This window comes from Oryctolagus cuniculus, chromosome 6 (genome assembly GCF_051225735.1).
Source record: "Oryctolagus cuniculus isolate XC-2025 breed Fujian yellow rabbit chromosome 6, ASM5122573v1, whole genome shotgun sequence".
Taxonomy (NCBI): domain Eukaryota; kingdom Metazoa; phylum Chordata; class Mammalia; order Lagomorpha; family Leporidae; genus Oryctolagus; species Oryctolagus cuniculus.
Window position 1 is genome coordinate 8,316,708 of NC_142872.1, and position 19,966 is coordinate 8,336,673.

General features: G+C 53.6%; 1 long non-coding RNA gene across 16 annotated transcripts in view; it reads left to right on the plus strand.

The window, feature by feature from the left end:
- LOC149126003 (uncharacterized) overlaps nucleotides 1–19,966 on the plus strand; it is a 611,412-nt gene that overhangs the window by 20,079 nt on the left and 571,367 nt on the right. Inside the window, exons 2-3 of one of the 16 annotated variants that reach the window (XR_016235124.1) lie at nucleotides 4,526–4,999; nucleotides 5,177–5,683. The exons of the other annotated variants lie outside the window; for them this stretch is intronic. This is a non-coding gene — a long non-coding RNA (uncharacterized LOC149126003). Of the gene's footprint in view, nucleotides 1–4,525; nucleotides 5,000–5,176; nucleotides 5,684–19,966 lie in introns of those variants that run through there. 16 annotated transcript variants of the gene reach the window in all.

Genomic DNA, 19,966 nt, shown 5'->3' on the forward strand with positions numbered 1-19,966 from the left:
CTCATCCCTGCCTTTTTCCGCCTCCATGTGGTTGCTCTCCAGCCAGGAAAAGGTGTCCCCAGCTGGGGCTGACAGCTCTCTGGGGCCGTGCGGCTTTTCTGCTGTCGGCCGTGGGGCTCTGAGCTGTTGACCGCGCACAGAATGGAAACTGCCACAGGGTGGTTTCGGAAGCAGCACACACCAGTAACGTATGGAAGCTGCTGGAACAGCCAGCGTTCCTCGTGTCCCAGAAATTCCCCTGCACGAGCTGAGAAACGGCGCTGATCTCTCAGCCCTCAGAGGTGCGGTGGGGCGCGTGCCTACAGCCTTGCACAGGTGTGTGTGTGTGTGTGTAGGTGTGTGTGCACACACATAGGTGGATTCTGATGATCCCAGTAAACGATACCAAGTAAACGTGATAGGTAATGTCTGTACAGCACAGGCTGGGTCTGCTTTGACCGCATCATGGTTTTGTGAGTCAAGTATCAGTTTGGAGGGAATTTAAACATCACATTTCAGTGAACTGATGTTCCGGCTGGGAGAGCGTTTTCTGTGGTGCCAGCATGCGTGTGGATTAGGGCAGCGCTGCTGATTGTGTCTGTGAGCTGTCTCACGCGCGGAGGCTGTCGGTGCCAGGGCACAGCCTGCCAGGCATTGACGTGTGGTCCTGTGGCTTCACAATGACGTGCAACGCAGTGACCTCTCCTTGGAAAAGATTGCTCTCCATTTCCCTCTCTAGGTTTAGGACTGGGTCCTCCATAACAGTGGACTGGTCAGTAAGAGGAAAACTGACCTGACCTCAGTTTGCCGTGACCTTGGAGCACTCGGGAAGGAGAGAGGACAGACTGGAGACATTGTACCTGCTTTCAGTGCTGGGCCAGGCTGAAGCCAGGAACCAGGAACTCCATCCATGTTGGTGGCTGGGACCCACACTCTTGGGCCATCTTCTGGTACTTTCTCAGGCACATTGGCAGGGCGCAGGATGGAGAGCAGAGTAGCTGGGACTGTAACCAGCTCTCGCAGGGGATTTTGGCATTGCGAATGGCAGCGTAACACTTGGTGTCAAAACGCTGGCCCTTGTGTCTGTCATTGTAACTCAAAGTGTAAGTATGGGTTAAATAAGGCAGACTTCACACATTTAATTTCTTTAGTTCCCTCCAAAGTGGCATTTGCTGCTGGTAGGCGATCATTTTTACCTACCTAAGTTGCGAGTTCAGGGCCCTGTGAACTGAGCGGTGCTGTCGGTTAGGGGTCGCGTCTCCCGACAGCCTGGCTGGCATAGAAGGAATTTCGCCGTGACGGCGACAGCTGTGCTGGTCTTCTTATTTGGTCTAAACGGTTTCCGCACATCTATCTAGTGATTCATGGCGACACCAGCTGCTAGCTTTTTCCCTCCAGGACGTAGGGTGGAAAGAGATTCATTGGTAATTTAAGCTCAGAGAATAACACGCGTGTGACGTCGAGTCGGATGAGGGACCGACGGCAGAAGGCTGGTGATTCAAACCCGTCTGCAGACAGATGCGTGGCTGTTCAGGGAAGAACTTGGACATGGGCAGAATGCATTTTTACCTGTAGGAGGTGCTTTCCCTTGGGGTTTGAGCCCCAAAATAGCTGCATGTTTTTCTGCATAGCAGGACTGGTATTAGTGATCCAGAAATAAAACGAGACTTTAAAACACATGTGCACGCCTTCACGCCTACACACATTTGTTCACACACACACGCAGGGTCACAGAACTGCAGATTCAGAACCAGGGTGAAGAACCAAGTGGAAATATTTTCATAGAAGGAAACAAAAGCAGCCACGAAGCGGAGCGAGGGAGGGGTCGGGTGGCGGTGGGAGAAAGCTCTGGAAGCTGCTCTGTTAGGATGAACACTGTGCAGGCTGTGTCCCGCAGGACAGGGAACTGGTGCCCCGTGGGGAGTGAGTGCGTTCAGCCCATTTTCCCGGGAGTGTCCACTGTCTGCATTCATCTGCATTTCTTGCTTGTTTACATCCTGTTGATCCTGAGAGGTGGTAGAGGTGAAGCTCGCCTGTCCCTTCCCCGGCGCAGTGTGTGGCCATAGCTGTGGTGACCGCGTGTTCCTGGGGGCTGACCCTTGCTCTGTGTGAATGTGAGGGGGTGGGAGTGCCAGGCCTGCAGTGTGTAGGTGTGCCAGCCAGGTAGTCAGGTCAGTGGGAGTGGGGGAGAAGGACTGGGAACCTGAGGGGTACACACAGCCTGCTGGGGGCCGTGAGTGCCTTCTGGGCACTGATCTGAGCACTGGGCTCAGCCCCTGCAGGGCCTGCTGGCCACACCTGGGTGAATCTCCTTCCTGATCCCCTTCCCACGTGCTTTGTTCTCCTGTCTCTGTGTCTCGTTTCTTACTCATTGAGGGCTTTCAACCTCATTTTTCCCCTTTAGTTTAGGGGTAAGGTACCATCTTCTTAGACTTTTTCTGTTTTGTGTTGATCTAAACATTAGAGTCCCTTTTCTTCAAAACCTAATAAAAACATCTACAGTATGATCTTGGAACTTAGGAGTCAGAGATTAGAGGTATAGGGGCCGGTGCTGTGGCACAGCGGGTTAACGCCCTAGCCTGAAGCACCAGCATTCTATAGGGGCCCTGGTTCGAGACCCAGCTGCTCCACTTCCAATCCAGCTCTCTGCTATGGCCTGGGAAAGCAGTTGAAGATGGCCCAAGTGCTTGGACCCCTGCACCCATGTGGAAGACCTGGAGGAAGCTCCTGGCTTCAGATCAATACAGCTTCGGCTGTTGTGGCCAATTGGGGAGTGAACCAGTGGATGGAAGTCTCTCTCTCTCTCTCTCTCTCTGTGTGTGTGTGTGTGTGTAATTCTGACTTTCAAATAAATAAAAAAACACTTTTTTTAAAAAATAGGTTAGAGGTATAAGAAAGACTGTATAATTTTGATTGGCGGGAAGAGGAGAAATCAAGGCCCAGGAGATTGTGGCCTAAAGGACATGTCCTTGTTCAGAGTCCCTGGCCTTTGAAACCTGCTGATGCAGATGGCGGGAGGCAGTGATAGTGGGGTTCTGCCACCCCCAGGGGAGATCGGGATTGAGTTCCCTGTGCTGGGCTCCATCCCAGCTCAGTCCCGGCAATCGAAGGCATTGGAGGGTGAGCCAGTACGTGAGGGCACACTCTCTCTGTTTCTCTTCTCTCTGTCTTTCTGTCTCTCTGCCCCTCAAATAAATGAATCAAAACCAAATGTTTCATGTAGGTTCTATAGGATACTTACTCTAGGAGCACTGCAAGGTGTCCAGGCTGCCAGAGGGCTGAGCAAGTGCCTAGAGCTGGCGGCTTTGCCCTCGTGGCTCAGCTGTGAACTCGCCACACTGTGAGCTCAGAAGGCCTGATTCTCATCCGAGTATGTGAGCAAACAATGGTGTCTTCATGACCACGGGTACCAAGTTCCTCTGAGTGCCTCACAGGGTCATGGCCTGGGAAGGTCAGCGTAGGGAGGCTGGAAGCTTGACCCATCTGGGTTTCGTTGTTCATAGTCCCTGTGCAGAGAAGGGTTAACACAGCCAGTGCGGACACTGCTGTCCTTAGCAAGTTGGCTGACGCCCGGGAAGCCGAGTGCTGGACAGTTCCCCACTCCGGCAGGAAGTGGTAAAACGTGCGCCCTGTGCCCCGGCTGTGCAGACGGCAGGGCTCTCTAGAACACCTCTGTGCCTCCTCGCGCTCCGGAATGTTGATGTGTCTCGGAGGGTGCCTCCAGTTCCATCCCGAGTCCTTCTTAAAAAAATCATTTTACTTACTTATTTGAAAGGCAGAGAAAGAGTTTGAGGTCGTTTGATCCTCCATCTGCTGGTTCACTCCCCAAATAGTGACAACAGCCAGGTCTGGGCCAGGCTGAAGCCAGGAGCTTCAAACTCCATCCAGGTGTCCGACATGGGTGCAAGGGCCCAAGCTCTTGGATGATCTTCCACTGCAGAGCCTTGACCCGCTGTGCTGCAAAGCCAGTTCGCAGTCTTGGGTTCTTAGTCTGTGAGCATTCCTGGTAGGAGACACCTGAGCCAGGTGGCCGCAGTTCCATGGTGGGGGGACGGAGGGCATCTGCCGTGAGTGCACTGGGAGAAGACCCTCGGCCAGCTGCACCAGGGCTCCTCGGGACACGAGCCCCTATCCCTATTCTGTGTGATGGTTTTGCTTTGTATCCTTTACTGATGCCCGTATGTTGAGTCCCGTGGGTCATTCCAGCAAATCACTTAATCTGTGGCTGGTCTTGGGAACCCCTGGGTCATTGCCCCTTACTGATACATAGAGATTTTTCCTTGAGTGAATACTGCCTATTGATTATCTTTTGGGGGTAAGGACATAGTTATAAAAGGCAAATGATGGTGAGTAAGACACAGCTGTGCGGCAGATAAAAAGGACTTTTACAAGGAAGCAGAAGTCATGGTGGTGATGGACAGGTGGTACAGAGAGGAGGGTGTGGGATGGGTTGGGTGTTGGGCTCAGTGGCTTAGATGCCTCGTGGAACGCCACGACCCCAGTGAGAGTGCCTGGGTTTGAATCTCAGCTCTGCTTCCCATCCCAGCTTCCGGCTCACGTGCACCTGAAGAGACATCAGATGGTGGCTCAAGTCCTCAGACCCCTGCTGCCCACAGGAGAGACCCAGACTGAGTTCCAGGCTTCTGGCTTCAGCCTGGTCCTGGCTGTTACATACAACTTGGGAGTGAACCAATAGACGGAAGTTCTCTGTCAATAAAAATTTCAAACAAATAGACAGCATGGGGTGCTGACTGTGGGTAGGCACCGACTTGAGAGCTGTGATCAGGGGATGAGGGTTATGGGAAGTCCAAGTCTCCCCGTGGGGGACTTGGAGAAGCCGACATGCTTAGGTGCAGGGGGGAGACTCAAGGCACAGAAGAAAGAGCAGAGGTGTATTTGAGACAGAAATCCAGAACATGCAGTCAGCCTTCTCACCGAGGGAGAGGGTCGTGGCATTGAGCGGGGAAGATTTCCAAAGAGTTGTCCACTTGTGATGGAGGTCCTAGGAACTCCCAGCCAGGTGAGTAGAATCTACACGGTGAGTAGCTGTACACTTTGGTCGATGAAGAAAAGAATTGCAATGCTGAGCCTGTTGTGTGCACTCTAGGCCACACACTCTCTGAAGTCACGTGCATGGACCCATCAGTCGTCACAACCACCCACACGCCAAGGGCTTTCTTGTCTTTGCTTTTCACAGAGGTAGCCGTGGGGCCCAGGGTGTGGAACTGGCCGACCCCGCCTTGAACTCTCGTGATGGAGACTGGTTCTCGTGGGTGATGCTTTCCCCCGTCAGCGTGGGACCTTCCCAGTTTTGTTCTAGAACCCATCAACAGCCCTGGAGACGAAGCGGTGCAGCCTCCTGTCCTCCCAGAGCCGCAGCTGCGTGGCTGGGGAAGCATCTGGCTCTGCAGTTGGAGGAGCTGAGCTGGCCCTGACCGCTGTGCAGCAGGGCACGGCCCTGAGGTTCATCTGGGCCTCAGCTCCTTCGCGGAAGGTGCGGGGAGCCCAGGATCTGCTGCTGTGGCTGTTGGGGCGACCCCGTGCCGTCAGATGCCGACTCTGAGTCCTTGACACCCGCCTGGTGTGCGGTGAGCGCTCATCACACTGTAGCTGTTGCTCGTCAGTGGGGGACAGATGATTTCCATACCAATTTCCGTTTCATGGCCACTTTTAATTTACCGCTAATTATATTTTTATGGCATTTGCATACAGTATTTAATTGACCGAAAAATCCCATTAATACTTCATAATGAAGTATACAAATGAGGTGGGGGAAAGATTTGGGGGATATTGTAAAGGCAGGCCTGCTTTTCTCCTTCTCTGGGACGTCGGCACGCGGCGAGCATGGCCCAGTCCCCGTGGTAACCTCAGCGCTTTCCCGTGGGTGACACCAGCGGGCTCCCGACTGTCTCCCCTGAGGCCTTTCTCATACACTGTCAAGGGACGTGCTGCTCTTCCCGTCAGCCCCTCCCTGCGACCCCTGTCGCCACGACTGTGGGCACCCTCACCTTTGCAGGGGTAGTGTCGTGGCTCAGCAGGAGGGGCTCTCCGCACCCCTGGTCGGCACGCAGCGCCCACCCGCTGGACTTCTGTCGCCTTGCTGGCTTAGCACCTGCAGGGATGTGGGACAACCTCTTGCCTTTTCTGGGGCACTGTCCACCTTTGTCACGTCCCCCCATCCGCACGCTGCTCTCCCCGTGTCCTGGACGCTGTTCTCAAGCACGTGTCCCTGCCTGTCCTCTCTCGCCCTGACTTGGCGAAGGTAAAACGAGGCTGTGACCTGAGCCACTCACGGATGGCCTGGTGTCCTCCATCCACGGGGTCCTCAGACGCCTGAAATGCCTGCTTCCAGCCTTGAATCTCGCCGTGTCCTCCACACTGCTGCTTCCAGGGCTGGCGGGAAGGGCTCTGAGACGGGCTTCTTTACTGCCCACGTGGAAGGGTCTTGGTCTCCCATCCCTCCTCCCCCCTCACTGACGGTTAGGGCTGCTATGACTCCTAGGTCCTTCCTACCAGCATTTCTCTGGCCTTTTTTTTTTTTTTTTTAAGAGTTATTTGTTTGTTTGAAAGGCAGCGCCACAGAACAAGTAGGAGAAAAAGCAATCTTACGTTGGCTGGCTTGCTCCCCAAAGCCAGGAGCCCAGGATTCCATATAGGTGCAGGGGCCCAAGCACCGGGGCCGACTTCACCGCCTTCCCAGGCTTGTTAGTAGGGAGGCTAATCTGAGGTGGAGCAGCTGGGACCTGAGCCAGCGCCTCGCAGGGGATGCCAGTGTCGCAGGCAGTGCCTTAACCTCTGCACCCGACGCTGGCTTCTTAGTGTTGATCTGGTCCTCTGTCTCCAGGTGGTGTTGGTCTCGGATGTTGCTTTACACTTAGCTTACTGAAATCCATTCACTTGTCACTCCATTTAAAACATTTTCTGGTCTTCCAGAGAGCCAAGTACACCAGCGATGATCTGAAAATTTGATGGAAAATTCCTGACCCCTTTTTCAAAGACGGGGGCAGCAGTGTTTTCCCCTTCTGAGTCCTTCACACGCAACATCTTCACGGTGCTTTGCTCCCTATATGCGTCCCTCCTGTGCTGTCGCTGAATGTGGTGGAACTCGAATGTCTCCTGGGGAAAGATGGCTGCCGGTGGGGGAGCACGTGGCCAGTGCCCTCGGGGGACTCTGTGCAGGTCCCCTTGCCTTGCTATTGCCGACTGCAAACCTCGGGCTAACAAGGGAAGTAGGCCAAGACGGCACACACTGAGCCTGGAGGCCGTCGTGCTGTCATGGAGGAGATGAAGTGCGTTAGCCAAGATTTATCCTCACAGCCACGTTGGTTGCCACGCAGGGGTCTGAGTCAGGGTCTGTGGTCTCTGTAGAGATGCCACGGAGCAGCGTCTCTGCCACTCACTAAGATGGCTCAGCAGAATCAGAGGGTGGGTGGATGGGGGTCCTGATGATTGATCAGTCATGGGGGAGGTGACTTCCAACAAGCCAGCAAATGCCACTCTGGTGTGGGCTTGGTCCCTGTATCCTTCAGCCCCCCCCCCCCTTTTTTTTTGACAGGCAGAGTTAGAGACAGAGAGAAAGGTCTTCCTCTTCCTTTTCCATTGGTTCACCCCCCAAATGGCCGCTACGGCCAGCATGCTGCACCGATCTGAAGCCAGGAGCCAGGTGCTTCTCCTGGTCTCCCATGGGGTGCAGGGCCCAAGCACCTGGGCCATCCTCCACTGCACTCCCGGGCCACAGCAGAGAGCTGGCCTGGAAGAGGGGCAACCGGGACAGAATCCGGCGCCCCAACTGGGACTAGAACCCGGTGTGCCGGCGCCGCAAGGGGGAGGATTAGTCTAGTGAGCCATGGCACCGGCCCTCAGCTCCTTTTTTTAAAAAAACATTTTTAGGTTTACTTATTTATAAGACAGAGTTACAGAGAGAGGTAGAGACAGCTCTTCCATCTGTTGGTTCACTCCCTAAAGGGCCACAAGGGCCAGAGCTGAGCTGATCCAAAGCCAAGAGCTTCCTCTGGGTCTCCCACAGGAGTGCAGGGGCCCAAGGACTTGTGCCCTCTTCTACTGCTTTCCCAGGTGCATTAACAGAGAGCTGGATTGGAAGTATAGCAGCCGGGACTTGAACTCTGCTCAATACGGGATGCCAGCAAAGCGGACTGAGGCTTTAACCTGCTGTGCCGCAGCGCTGGCCCCTTCAGTTGTCCTTGTGGTGAGGTTTATGCGGGGAGCAGACCGCCATCCCCTCCTCTGAGTGTCTGTTTGCTTGTGTGTCAGTGGTGCTAACCACTGTGGGAGGAGAACGTCACCCAGTCTAATCCAGTCACGGTGCAAGTCTGTGGGGAGCTGTCCTCCAAGTGCTTCCCTGGCGTTCCGGATGCCACTGGCTGTGGCTGTGTTGCCATCACCTTGTGCTAAGAGATCGTGGAGGGACATCGGGGGTGTTTGCACCACCAGACCTGAGGATGGCCGGCTTCACCTCTGTGCATTCTGTTGTTCCGATGGGCCACAGAGATGCCATGCTGTGGGAAACACGGGCGTCTGGACAGCCAGGAGGGAGGGAGAGTGCTGGGCAAATGCCCAGTGTGGCTTCTACCCCACGGCCAACGCCGTTTGACCTCTGCGTGAAGACCTGGTCTCGCTTGTCAATCAGGATGCATTCCCTCCACTTCCGGGGGAAGCAGGGGAGGAGCGAAGCGGTGATCAGTGCTGACGACCTTGAGCCTGAAGGTCACCTCCAGCCTGGGCCACACTTCCTGAGTCCATGGCCCCACTTTTCAGTGTCATACCAGACTCGTTTGCTGTTGCTGCTACGGCAGATGACCACAAATTTGGAGGCTTCAAATGCATCCATGAGTCTATTATATCCAATTCTGTAAGCTGGGAGCTCAGCGTGAGTCTCACCTGATGGAAACAAGGTGCTGGCGGGGCTGTCGTCTCTGCTGAAGATGCTAGGGCAGAGTTCAGTGCCTTGGCGGCTGCTCCTCCCAGAGGCTGCCGGCGTGTCTGGCTCTCGGTCCCGTCAGTCTTCAAATGCAATGATGTCACATCTTTTTTTATTTTTTATTTATTTGACAGACAGATTTAGACAGAGACAGAAAGAGAGAAAGGTCTTCCTTCCATTGGTTCACTCCCCAAATGGCTGCTACGGCCGGTGTTGCGCCGACCTGAAGCCAGGAGCCCATGCGGGTGCAGGGCCCAAGCACTTGGGCCATCCTCCATTGCACTCCCGGGCCACAGCAGAGAGCTGGACTGGAAGTGGAGCAACTGGGAGAGAACTGGTGCCCCAACCAGGACTAGAACCCGGGGTGCCGGTGCCACAGGCGGAGGAGGATTAACCTAGTGAGCCACGGCACCAGCCCCCACAATGACATCACATGTTTCTGATTCTTCTTTGGTTGTCCCATTTCCCTTCCACCCCTGCTCAGCTGGGAAAGGTTCTTTCAAACGCTCATGTCATTAAGTAATCTAGAATGATCTTCCTGTGTCGGGAGCTGAACTCTGCGTCCACCTGCCTAGTGCCTTTATTCCCAGAAATGGTGACTTACAGGTCCAGGGTCTAGTATGTGGGCATCTTGGGGAGTCGTTATCCTGCTGATCTTGCATGGAGAACACGTGGTGCTTACTGCCTGGAAGGCTCTGTTTACTGGGCGTTCTCGGGGTGGGCATTTGGCCTAGGAGTTAGGATGCTGGTTAGGACACCTGTCCCATATCGAGTACCTGGATTTGCCACCCGCTGCTGCTTCTGACCCCAGCTTCCTGGCACTGCAGACCCTGGGAGGCAGCAGTGATGGAGCAAGTGGTGGGGTTCCTGCTGCTCCCGTGGGAGACTAGAACGAGTTCCCGATTCCAGCTGCAGCCTCCGGTCCAGCCCTGGCCATTGCAGGCATTGTTGGGTGGGCAGGGTGTGAACCAGCACGTGGGAACTATCACTCCTCCTCTCCTACCCTCCCTCCCTCCCTCCCTCTCTCTGCCTCTAAAATAAATACATAGTTTTTTTTTTTTAAAGGAAGAAACTAGACACAAAAGGTCATAGACACATGTTTCTCTCAGAATCACTATTCCCACTTCTCATGTGTTTTAGATGAAACTGTGCTTTAAGGGTCTAACTCCTGGAAGATGCTAGAGCTGGGACTCGTGGAGACAGGGCTGCGTCCCACACATGCACGTCTGGATGCTGCTGAAACCTTATGCGGTCTCAACACTGCAGCAATGAACAGAGCGAGCGAGGCATTGACTTACTGGAGGCCTGGTAATGAACTCTGCTTCTGGAGCCACCCTTGCTTGCCCCTGCCTCCTGACACCCTTCTCCCTGTGAGGTCTGTGCCCAGGTGTGGCCTGGGTGCTGCTGGAGACGTCCTAAGACATGTTAAGTAACCGAGTCACAGGCTCTCTGCCAGCCTCTTTCAGGATCTTCCATTTCCATTTGGGAGCAAGACTTGTCTGAGATTGAAGATCTTTCTTGATTGAATTTTATTTTTTTAAGATTTATTTATTTAGTTGAAAGTCAGAGTTACACAGAGAGAGGAGAGGGAGAGAGGGAGAGGTCTTCCATTTGCTGGTTCACTCCCCAATTGGCTGCAACAGCTGAAGCTGTGCCGATCCGAAGCCTGGCGCTTCTTCCGGGTCTCCCACGTGGGTGCAGGGGCCCAAGGACTTGAACTGGACTCGAGCAGCTGGGACTCGAACTGGCGCCCATATGGATGCTGGCACTGCATGTGGCGGCTTTACCTGCTATGCCACAGCACCGACCACTAAAATCTTTCATAACCTATAAACACTTGACAGTCTTTCAGATTTTTACTGTTTTATTTATTTGAAAGGTAGCATGTGAGAGAGAGAGAGCAGCAAGGGAAGAGGAGAGAGAGAGAGCGAGGGAAGAGGAGAGAGAGAGAGCGAGGGAAGAGGAGAGAGAGAGAGCGAGGGAAGAGGAGAGAGAGAGAAAAGAGGAGAGAGAGAAAGGAGAGAGAGAGAGAAAGAGAAAAGAGGGGAGAGAGAAAAGAGGAGAGAGAGAGGGGGAAAGAGGAGAGGGAGAGGGAGAGAGGGGAAAGGGGAGAGGGAGAAAGGGGAAAGGGGAGAGGGAGAAAGGGGAAAGGGGAGAGGGAGAGAGGGGAAAGGGGAGAGGGAGAAAGGGGAAAGGGGAGAGGGAGAAAGGGGAAAGGGGAGAGGGAGAGGGAGAGAGGGGAAAGAGGAGAGGGAGAGGGGAAAGAGGAGAGAGAGGGAGGGGGGAAGAGGAGAGAGGGAGAGAGGGGAAAGAGGGGGGGGGGGGAAGAGGAGAGAGAGGGAGGAAAGAGGAAAGAGGAGAGAGAGAGAAATCTTCTATCCTCTGGCCACAGTGGCCAGGGCTGGGCCAGACTGAAGCCAGGAGCTTCTTCCAGGTCTCCCACATATGTGCAGAGGCCCAAGCACTTGGGCCATCTTGTGCTGCCTTCCCAGGCACATTAGCAGAGAGCTGGGTCTGGAGTGGAGCAGCTGGGTTTCAAACTGGCACCCATGCAGGATGCTGGCCTGCGGGTGGAGGCTTAACCTGCTGTGCCACAATGCTGGCCCCCCCAAGCTCTCTTTTTAACAAAGAGAACAGCCCTTAAACTTACGGTCTTTGTGGAAAAACAATTTGGCCCACAACTCAATAAAATTGCTTTAATTAAACAACTTTTGAAGGCAAGTGATTCTGTTTTTTTACTTCAGTGATCTTAACTGTGAGGTTTTTAAAAATTTATTCAAATAAAGGATAAGTCTGTTTCAAGAAAGATATTAAGGGCGTTTAGTGAGCAGTGGGTTTGTGCTTATGGCACACACTGTGATGAATGGATGGGAATGAATGAACTATTGGTCTGCAGTGCTGGGCAACCATGTGTCCTCCACCTGCTGTGGGTTTCTTTGCTTTTATTTTATTTGAGAGGCAGGGGCGTAGAGAGGGGAAGACAGAATTCTTGCATCTGCTGCTTTACTCACCAAATGTCTGCAACAGCGGGGGCTGGGCCAGGTCTAAGCCAGGAGCCAGGTAATCAATCCAGCCTCCCCTGTGGGTGGCAGGGGACCCTGCCACCTCCTAGGGCATGTGCTACCAGGAAGCTGGATTGGAAGGGGAGTGGCGACTCGGAGCCAAGCACTCCGGTATGGGGTGTGGGTGTCCCTGCCAGCAGTTTGACAGCTGTGCCAGATTGTCACCCCAGTATCACGCGGTGGACTCCCCATGATGCTGGCCCTGGAGTTCTGTGGGCACAGCTGGTACCCTGGGTGCCCCCTGACCTCAGGTCCGAGTCTCAGCTGCTCCTGTCCGTGGCACCCAGCTGCCCTACCTTTTCCTGGTGTGTGGCGCGACGCAGTAGGCAGCTGCCTGGGTTTACGCATCCTTCCTGGGATCCCAGACGGGAATCCCCGACCATGGCCGTGACCACCCCAGCTTCTAAGCTCAGACATTCCAACGCGCAGGCATGTTGGCAAATGCCTTCTCGTGTCACATGAGACCATGTCAATGAGAGAGCATGCTTTAACAACAGTCATGCCGGAGAGAAACATGAGAACTCCGTTTGACCGTGTGTCTGCTCAAGACGGGATCAAGACAAAAATAAGGCAGCTTCCTTGGTAAGCAAATCCAGTGACCGGCTCCCTACTTTCCGGTCACCCTAGGCAAAGACCAATGGGTGGGAACAGTTCTGTCTGTATATAGACTGCACTTTGTCGCCGGCTGGTTGCATGCCCATGTGGACTCTGAAACACCACTCTTAGTGTGAAGAGAATGGGTAAGGAAATACACACAAGCTAGAGTTTCATTCTGGCTGTCTGCTGTTGGCAAATGTCTCCCAACACCTTGTCCCTGAGAAACAGTGTTGGCTACATTTCAGGTCGACGATGGTTTCGTCAGGATAGCCTGATGCAGAGAAAGGTTGTGATGAGGGCAAAATCTGTTTCCCAGCCACCCCTTGCCTCTGGGTTCAGGCACCGCTCAGACCCAGGGGGTCCTGGCCTGGTGTGGTGGGACAGGGACTCTGTGCGTTAGCCTGAGCGGCGTTGGTGCTGGCACTCATCCAGTTGCTTGCACAGGGGTCCGAAAGAGCAGGTGCATCGGAGCCTGCGGCCCCTCCGCTGCTGAGGAGTTTGCGGTTCCTCCGATGGAAACCTGTCGGACTTTCTAGCAACAACGGTGATTTTGTGTGCGCTGTTTTTTAAGTCATTCAAGAGAACATGCAACTGGAAGCTCTAATGTCACACACACACATACTTCAGAAGGAGGGTGCCTCAGAACCCAGAGCAGTGAGCAGGTAGAGCAGCCAGAGGTCCCTTCTGAGGTGCACTGGCTCTGTCTCGTGGGTGCTTGGCGCGTGGACGGCAGGCATTTGCCGTCGCAGACCAGACACGTTCCCTGTTCCCCGTTGGCTCACGTGTGCCTGTTGGGTAAGTGGCATTTGCCACGGAGGAGCCCTAAGCGAGGGTCGGTGCTGTGCCCGCCCTGTCCTGCCCAGAAGCATTGAGACTCCCCCTCCTCCCCGCCCATCTGTTGGAGCAGGTGAAGTCCCCCTGCCCCCACCCCACTGGCCCTGGCTTCAGGATCCCACTCTGGCCTCCTGTGGCCCAGAGTCTTTTGTCATCCCACGCCTGAGTGATTGGCACAGGGGACAGCGGCTGGCCATTGCAGAGCTTTCCCACCAGGTTCCAGTCCGTGGTTAAAAGCAGACCACCCCAGCAGGTCCGGGATCTAGAAGATGTGGAGCAGGAGGGATGATGGCACCATGGGACAGGTGTTTGCAGCCTCAGCGCAGGCCGGGCCTGGGAAGGAGGGGAGGCAGGAAGACGGGACAGGGCAGTCTGCTGGCTGTTAAGGCCCTCACCCTGGAGGAGCTGACACGGAGCTCCAAAGAGGTAATTGGGCCCCTGATGGGAGGAACAGTCACAATTAAACCCAGGAAGCCACAGATTAGCCTGAGGCACCCAGCGAGGATTAAGCCCCATTAGCTAACCTGTTAGCATAGATGTCTTCAGCTTTAACCCCAGCTGTGACCTGTGCAGTTAAATCTGCGTGCAAGGCAGGCTAGTGGTGCCTTGTGGTAGGAGTCAGTGTTTAGAGAGACTGGGGCAGCACCAGTGGGGCATGTCAGAAGGGGGCCTTTGCAACTCCTGCCCTCCTCCTCATTTGCAAATCTGTTCACATTCAGTGGGCCTTTTTACAGGATAATTACCTGTCTCCTCCAGCCTTCTCTTTTCTCTGTCTGAGCTTTTGATTTGAAGTTACTCTTGGGCTTGAGCTGTCCTGTGCAGTGGGAGGCCACGGAAATCCTCCCAGTGGTTTAGTTCCTCATCCAGCTGATACTGAGCGCCAGCTGTGTACTAAGCATGTTCTGTGCGCTCAGGAAACATCAGAGAACAAAGATGCCTGCCTCTTTAGAGGTCTTATTGTAAAACATAAAGGGACTTCTTAAAGTTCATGGAAATTTAGATTAAAACGCATTTATTTTGGTGCCCAAAGATGTTTGAAACCCATGCAAGCGAAAGTTGTTGTTGTTTTTTTTTTTTTTTTTTTTTTTTTTTTTTGACAGGCAGAATGGACAGTGAGAGAGACAGAGAGAAAGGTCTTCCTTTGCCGTTGGTTCACCCTCCAATGGCCGCCGTGGCCGGCGCACCGCGCTGATCCGAAGGCAGGAGCCAGGTGCTTCTCCTGGTCTCCCATGGGGTGCAGGGCCCAAGCACTTGGGCCATCCTCCACTGCACTCCCTGGCCACAGCAGAGAGCTGGCCTGGAAGAGGGGCAGCCGGGACAGAATCCGGCGCCCTGACCGGGTCTAGAACCCGGTGTGCCGGCGCCGCAGGCGGAGGATTAGCCTAGTGAGCCGCAGCACTGGCCAAGCGAAGGGTTTTTAAAAGCTTAGTGGAAATGCATCCTGTGGACACATGCTGCACAGGGGAGGGTGCGTGACCGGTGTCAGGGCGCTGCTGTGTGCCTGCGTTTCATGTCCCCAGAATGCCTGAGTCCAGATCTCTGGTTCTAGCTGTTTGCTGATGTTACCGGGTTGGTGGTGGTGATGCTCTGTTAGCTGAATTCTTGACACTCCAAGGGAGGCCTAGACTGAGTTCATGGGTCCTGGTTTCAGTCTGGTGCAGCCCCAGCTGTTGGAGGCATTTGGGGCGTGCATAGTTGTCGCTCCCCCTCTTCGTGGAGGAGCAACACAGGACCCTGCGCTGTTCTTTCGTCTGCTCGGCCCTCCCCGGGTTTGCTGCTGGTTCTTCCCGGGTTGGCTACTATCCCTTCCACCTCCGTGGAAGGGCAGTTCCCCCTGGCCGCATTCCCCACTTCCGCAGGGGAGCGGCACACCGCCGGCCGGCTCTTCTCGGGGGCTGCACAGGTGTTCCCTCAGCTAGATGTTCCCCATAGATGTTCCTGGTGCATGCCGTTTCTCTCCTCCTTTATGGTCCTCCTCCGCCAATCCCAACTCGGCCGCCCACACGCCGAGCACGCTGCTCTCCAATCAGGAGCAAGTCCTACAGTCCATCAGTTGAACTGGAGGCAGCTGTGCGGAAGCTGTTTACTTCTCTCCCAGCGCCATATTGTGGGAGAGCAGATGCATAGAATAAGTCCTAATTCGAGTAACTTAGTCTAGTCCGGATTGCTCCCCACAGATCCCCCTTTCTTTTTATTTTTTAGCGTTGATACGCGCCTGTCTTCGGTGTCCCGCGGCACACACTAGAGTTGCCACAGGCTCTTACAAGTCCTATCCATCAGGCAAACCGAATCCGGGTCCTCTCTTCGCCATGTTGTGAGGAGGTTTTTAGGCGCTGATGCGTGCCTGTGTTCGGTGCCCTGCAGCGCATACTCTGCTCTGCCTGCAGGGGACTTACAAGACCTATCAGGCAAACCGAATCCAAGCCTTCTCATTGCCTTATTGTGGGGGAGACTTATTAGTGTTGGTTCGTGCCTATCTTCGGTGACCTGCAGCTCATACTCTGGTCGAGCTTTGCTGGCGCTTACCGCCTTAAATCAGGCAGACCGAATCCAAGCCTCCTAATTGTGGTATTGTGGGGAAGCCTTACTGATGTTAATTCGTGCTTGTCTTCGGTGACCTGCGGCTAGCCGCCCAGGTGCTCACCGCCTCACTAATCGGGCAGACCGAATCCAAGCCTTCTAATTGGCATGTTGAGGGGAGGCCTTATTTTTCTCTATTTCTCTATCTCCGGGCATTCCTACCTCTCCCATTTCACTTCTATCTTCCAGCATTCCCATTTCTCTTTTACTTCACTTCCAAACTTCTGTTTCTCTTATCCCTGCGGCTTTCCGGCACCTCGCCCCGCCGGCGGGTTCCCGGCTCTGCGCCGCTTCAGCCTGCGCGCCTCTCTCATCTGCGCAGCTTCCCGGCTTTGCGCGGCTCGGCTTTGCGCGCTCCGCGGTCTCCACGCTTAACCCTTTCGCGTCTGAACCACGGCCTACGCCAGCGTTCCCTATCTATTCACGCCCCGTGCTCTCTCTGCACGCGGCGGCTTCCGCAAGTAACACAGCGTAGCTTGCGTCTCCGCCACTAGGATTCAATCTAAGTTCCCCGGGCTAGCCTGGCGAATTCAACCCAGCGTACGTCTCCGCCCCACGATTTGGCTTCCCGTCCTTTGCTCCCCGGGCTAATCAGACGGATCCCAATCTGGCTTACGTCTCAGCTTCTGGTTTCAACTTTTCGCCCCCTATTCCCGGGCTAACTCGAGAACCCCAAAGTGGCTTTCGTTTCCGCCTCGGCCTGCCCCCCGCGGCTTCAATTTCCCTAACATTTTTCTCTACCCGGTATGTTTCCCAAGCTTTCCTCCAACAATACTCCTCCCTCATTTCTCCTGGCCTCTCCCCACAGTCCGCGTCCGAATCTGTTTGTTCTAGCTTTCACTTTCGCTTTCGACCTTAGAGATTTCTCCCAGCTTCCCCCCGTAGTCCGTATCCGAGTCTATGCCTAGGCTTTCAATAGCTTCTTCCGGCACCCTTTTCGTCCGGCTTTTCCCTAGGCTGTTTGCTAGTCTCTCTCTCCGGTAATTTCCCTAGGCTGTTTGCTAGTTTCTCTCTCCGATATTTTCCCAGTTCTTCCCGTTTCTTCCCTCCTAAGTTTGCTATCCGTCCTAGGTTTCCTATCCGAGCTAGGTTTCCTATCCGAGTCACGGCACCATTATGTCGCTCCCCCTCTTCGTGGAGGAGCAACACAGGACCCTGCGCTGTTCTTTCGTCTGCTCGGCCCTCCCCGGGTTTGCTGCTGGTTCTTCCCGGGTTGGCTACTATCCCTTCCACCTCCGTGGAAGGGCAGTTCCCCCTGGCCGCATTCCCCACTTCCGCAGGGGAGCGGCACACCGCCGGCCGGCTCTTCTCGGGGGCTGCACAGGTGTTCCCTCAGCTAGATGTTCCCCATAGATGTTCCTGGTGCATGCCGTTTCTCTCCTCCTTTATGGTCCTCCTCCGCCAATCCCAACTCGGCCGCCCACACGCCGAGCACGCTGCTCTCCAATCAGGAGCAAGTCCTACAGTCCATCAGTTGAACTGGAGGCAGCTGTGCGGAAGCTGTTTACTTCTCTCCCAGCGCCATATTGTGGGAGAGCAGATGCATAGAATAAGTCCTAATTCGAGTAACTTAGTCTAGTCCGGATTGCTCCCCACACATAGTAACTGGGAGATCCTCTCTGTCTCCCTGGTGTGCACTGTCTCTCTCCTCCTCCCCCTCTCTCCCTCTGCTTTTCAAGTAAATTACATAAAATTTAAAAAAAAACCTATGCGTGGGTTTCAAAAATATGTTTGTGCTATAATAAATGTATCTGTCAACTTCCATTTTCCACAAACTTTTTGAAGTTCTCTCTGGTCGAAGGCGGCCATTGCTATGGGGGGAGGGAGGGGGGCGGAGAGGGACTCGGGCAACCATGGAGGCTATTTTGCATAGTGTGGGGGTGGTGTTTTTGGACCACTCCCACTGTGCTGAAGTTTTCTCTCTGACCAGCTGATCCTGGGTCCCACATGGTTTGGGACTGGCGTGAGGTCCCTTGTTTCAGTATGCCTGCCTTCCTTACTCAACTAGCATTGAAGGAATCCTGGCCGGGGGGCTCAGGATTTGAATTGAGTGCATTGAAAGCATTTGGGTGTAAGGATGAAGAGCCTGCTGCTTCCCTACGTCCTTGCCCACGCCTCGCCATGGGACAGGACGGCCTTCTCCACGGCGTCATGTCTGGATCTGCACTGACACGGCCTTCTCACCCTCCCTGACTTGAGAGCACCCTTTAGAGAGGAGGAGGAAAAGCCAGTGTGACGTCATCAAGCTGGTGGGTGCGGATACGTTTGGGAAAGACAGAAGACCTGCAGTTACTGTTCTCATCGGTCTCTGCCATGTGGGGAGCTCTCCGTGTGTTCCTGCGACACCTGTCTTGTTTCCATGCTCTGAGCTTTGAAGTCAAGGCAATGATTCTATTTGTGACCTCAGGCTCTGCACTTTAAAGGGCTTTGTTGGGCAAGGCTTTCTACCTTCCTTGAGCTCTGCTCTTAGCTAGGAGCAGCAAGATACTTGGGGGAGCAGCAGGACAAAGAGAAACACGGGGCTCTTGCTCACAATTGGAGACGCTCGGGATGCCGCCGGCAGAACACTAAGCCACTCATGGAACCCGGCTGGGCAGACCATGGACCTGGCCTTGTCTTCTCCTACTCGTGTTGGACTCGGGTGTTTGCCTGCTTTAACATTTATAGGGAAGATCGGTACAGTAAACATACCCGGTGGCATTAACAATTTTGAAATTAAATTTATTCAGTTGAGAGAGAGGGCATAGAGAAATTTCTCATCTCTTATTCACTTTCCAAATGCTCACAATGGCAGGAAATGTGCCCAGCCAAAGCACGGAGCTGGGAACTCCATGCGCGTGTCCCACAAGGGTGGCAGCCACCCAGCCTCCTGAGCTGCCGTCCGCTGCCTCCTTGGGTGCTCATCAGTGGAAAGCTGGAGTCCGGAGCGTGGCCGCACCTCAAACCCAGGCTTCCCAACTTCCTTATCTGCATAGTCACCTTCCAGGAAGCACATGGAAAAGGCAAACAGAAACAGAATAAATTGAATCTTGCGACTGGATTCTCAGGAAAGAGGGAGGTGAGGAAGATACTTTCCACTTGGGAAGACTGTGTGGAAACCATGTATTCGTGGTGCGTTTTCTGACTCACAGCCACAGTGACCAGTTCCGTGTTGGGGCTCCCCATCATCATTGCCCATTCATATTCATGGGTCTGCCACCATCCCACGGTGTAGTGTTCAATGAGGCAAGTACTGGTTTTGGGTGCTATCTAAACAGAACTGTCCAAGGAAATGAAATCCGTTCCATGTGGCTCTTGCCTGGAGAAAAGTATAAGGATATAATATTGTGTGCACATGGGTGCACTTGCATTCATGAACATGCATCTGTGTACACACACACACAACGCACGCACACACACGCACACACACGGACGGATACCACTTGCTGAGAACATGCTTCACAGAAGAGATAGGCAAGCTATGACGATGGGATCAAATCTGTTCTTCTAAATAGTTTTATTGGAACATAACCAATCCTTCTGTTGACTTGTGTTTTTGGTGGCTTTGCATCAGAGAGGCAGAATTGAGTAGCTGGCGATTCTGTGTGACCTGCAGATTGGAGAGTATTTATTTAACAGAAGGAAGCTTGCTGGTCCCTAGATTAAATGATGCAATTTTTTCTAGAAGATGATTAAGCTTACAAAATCCATAATGAAAGATGTGTTGTCTATTCATATATATTGTTTTTGTTTATGAATCTGTATGACAAGACAATATTCATTCCAGTGTAATTAGCTAGAAAACAATAGTGAAATAAGTTGCTTCTCTCTAATTTTAACAAACAAGACTACTTTACTTTGTATTCCTGACATGATTGGTTCGATTCCTGATTTGTTTTCTGACATATCTAAGGTTGCTAAGGAGGATGAATGGTTGTATGTTTCCTATTTAAAATTTCCATAACCATTTTTCTAAGTGTAGAAATACTAAAATTAG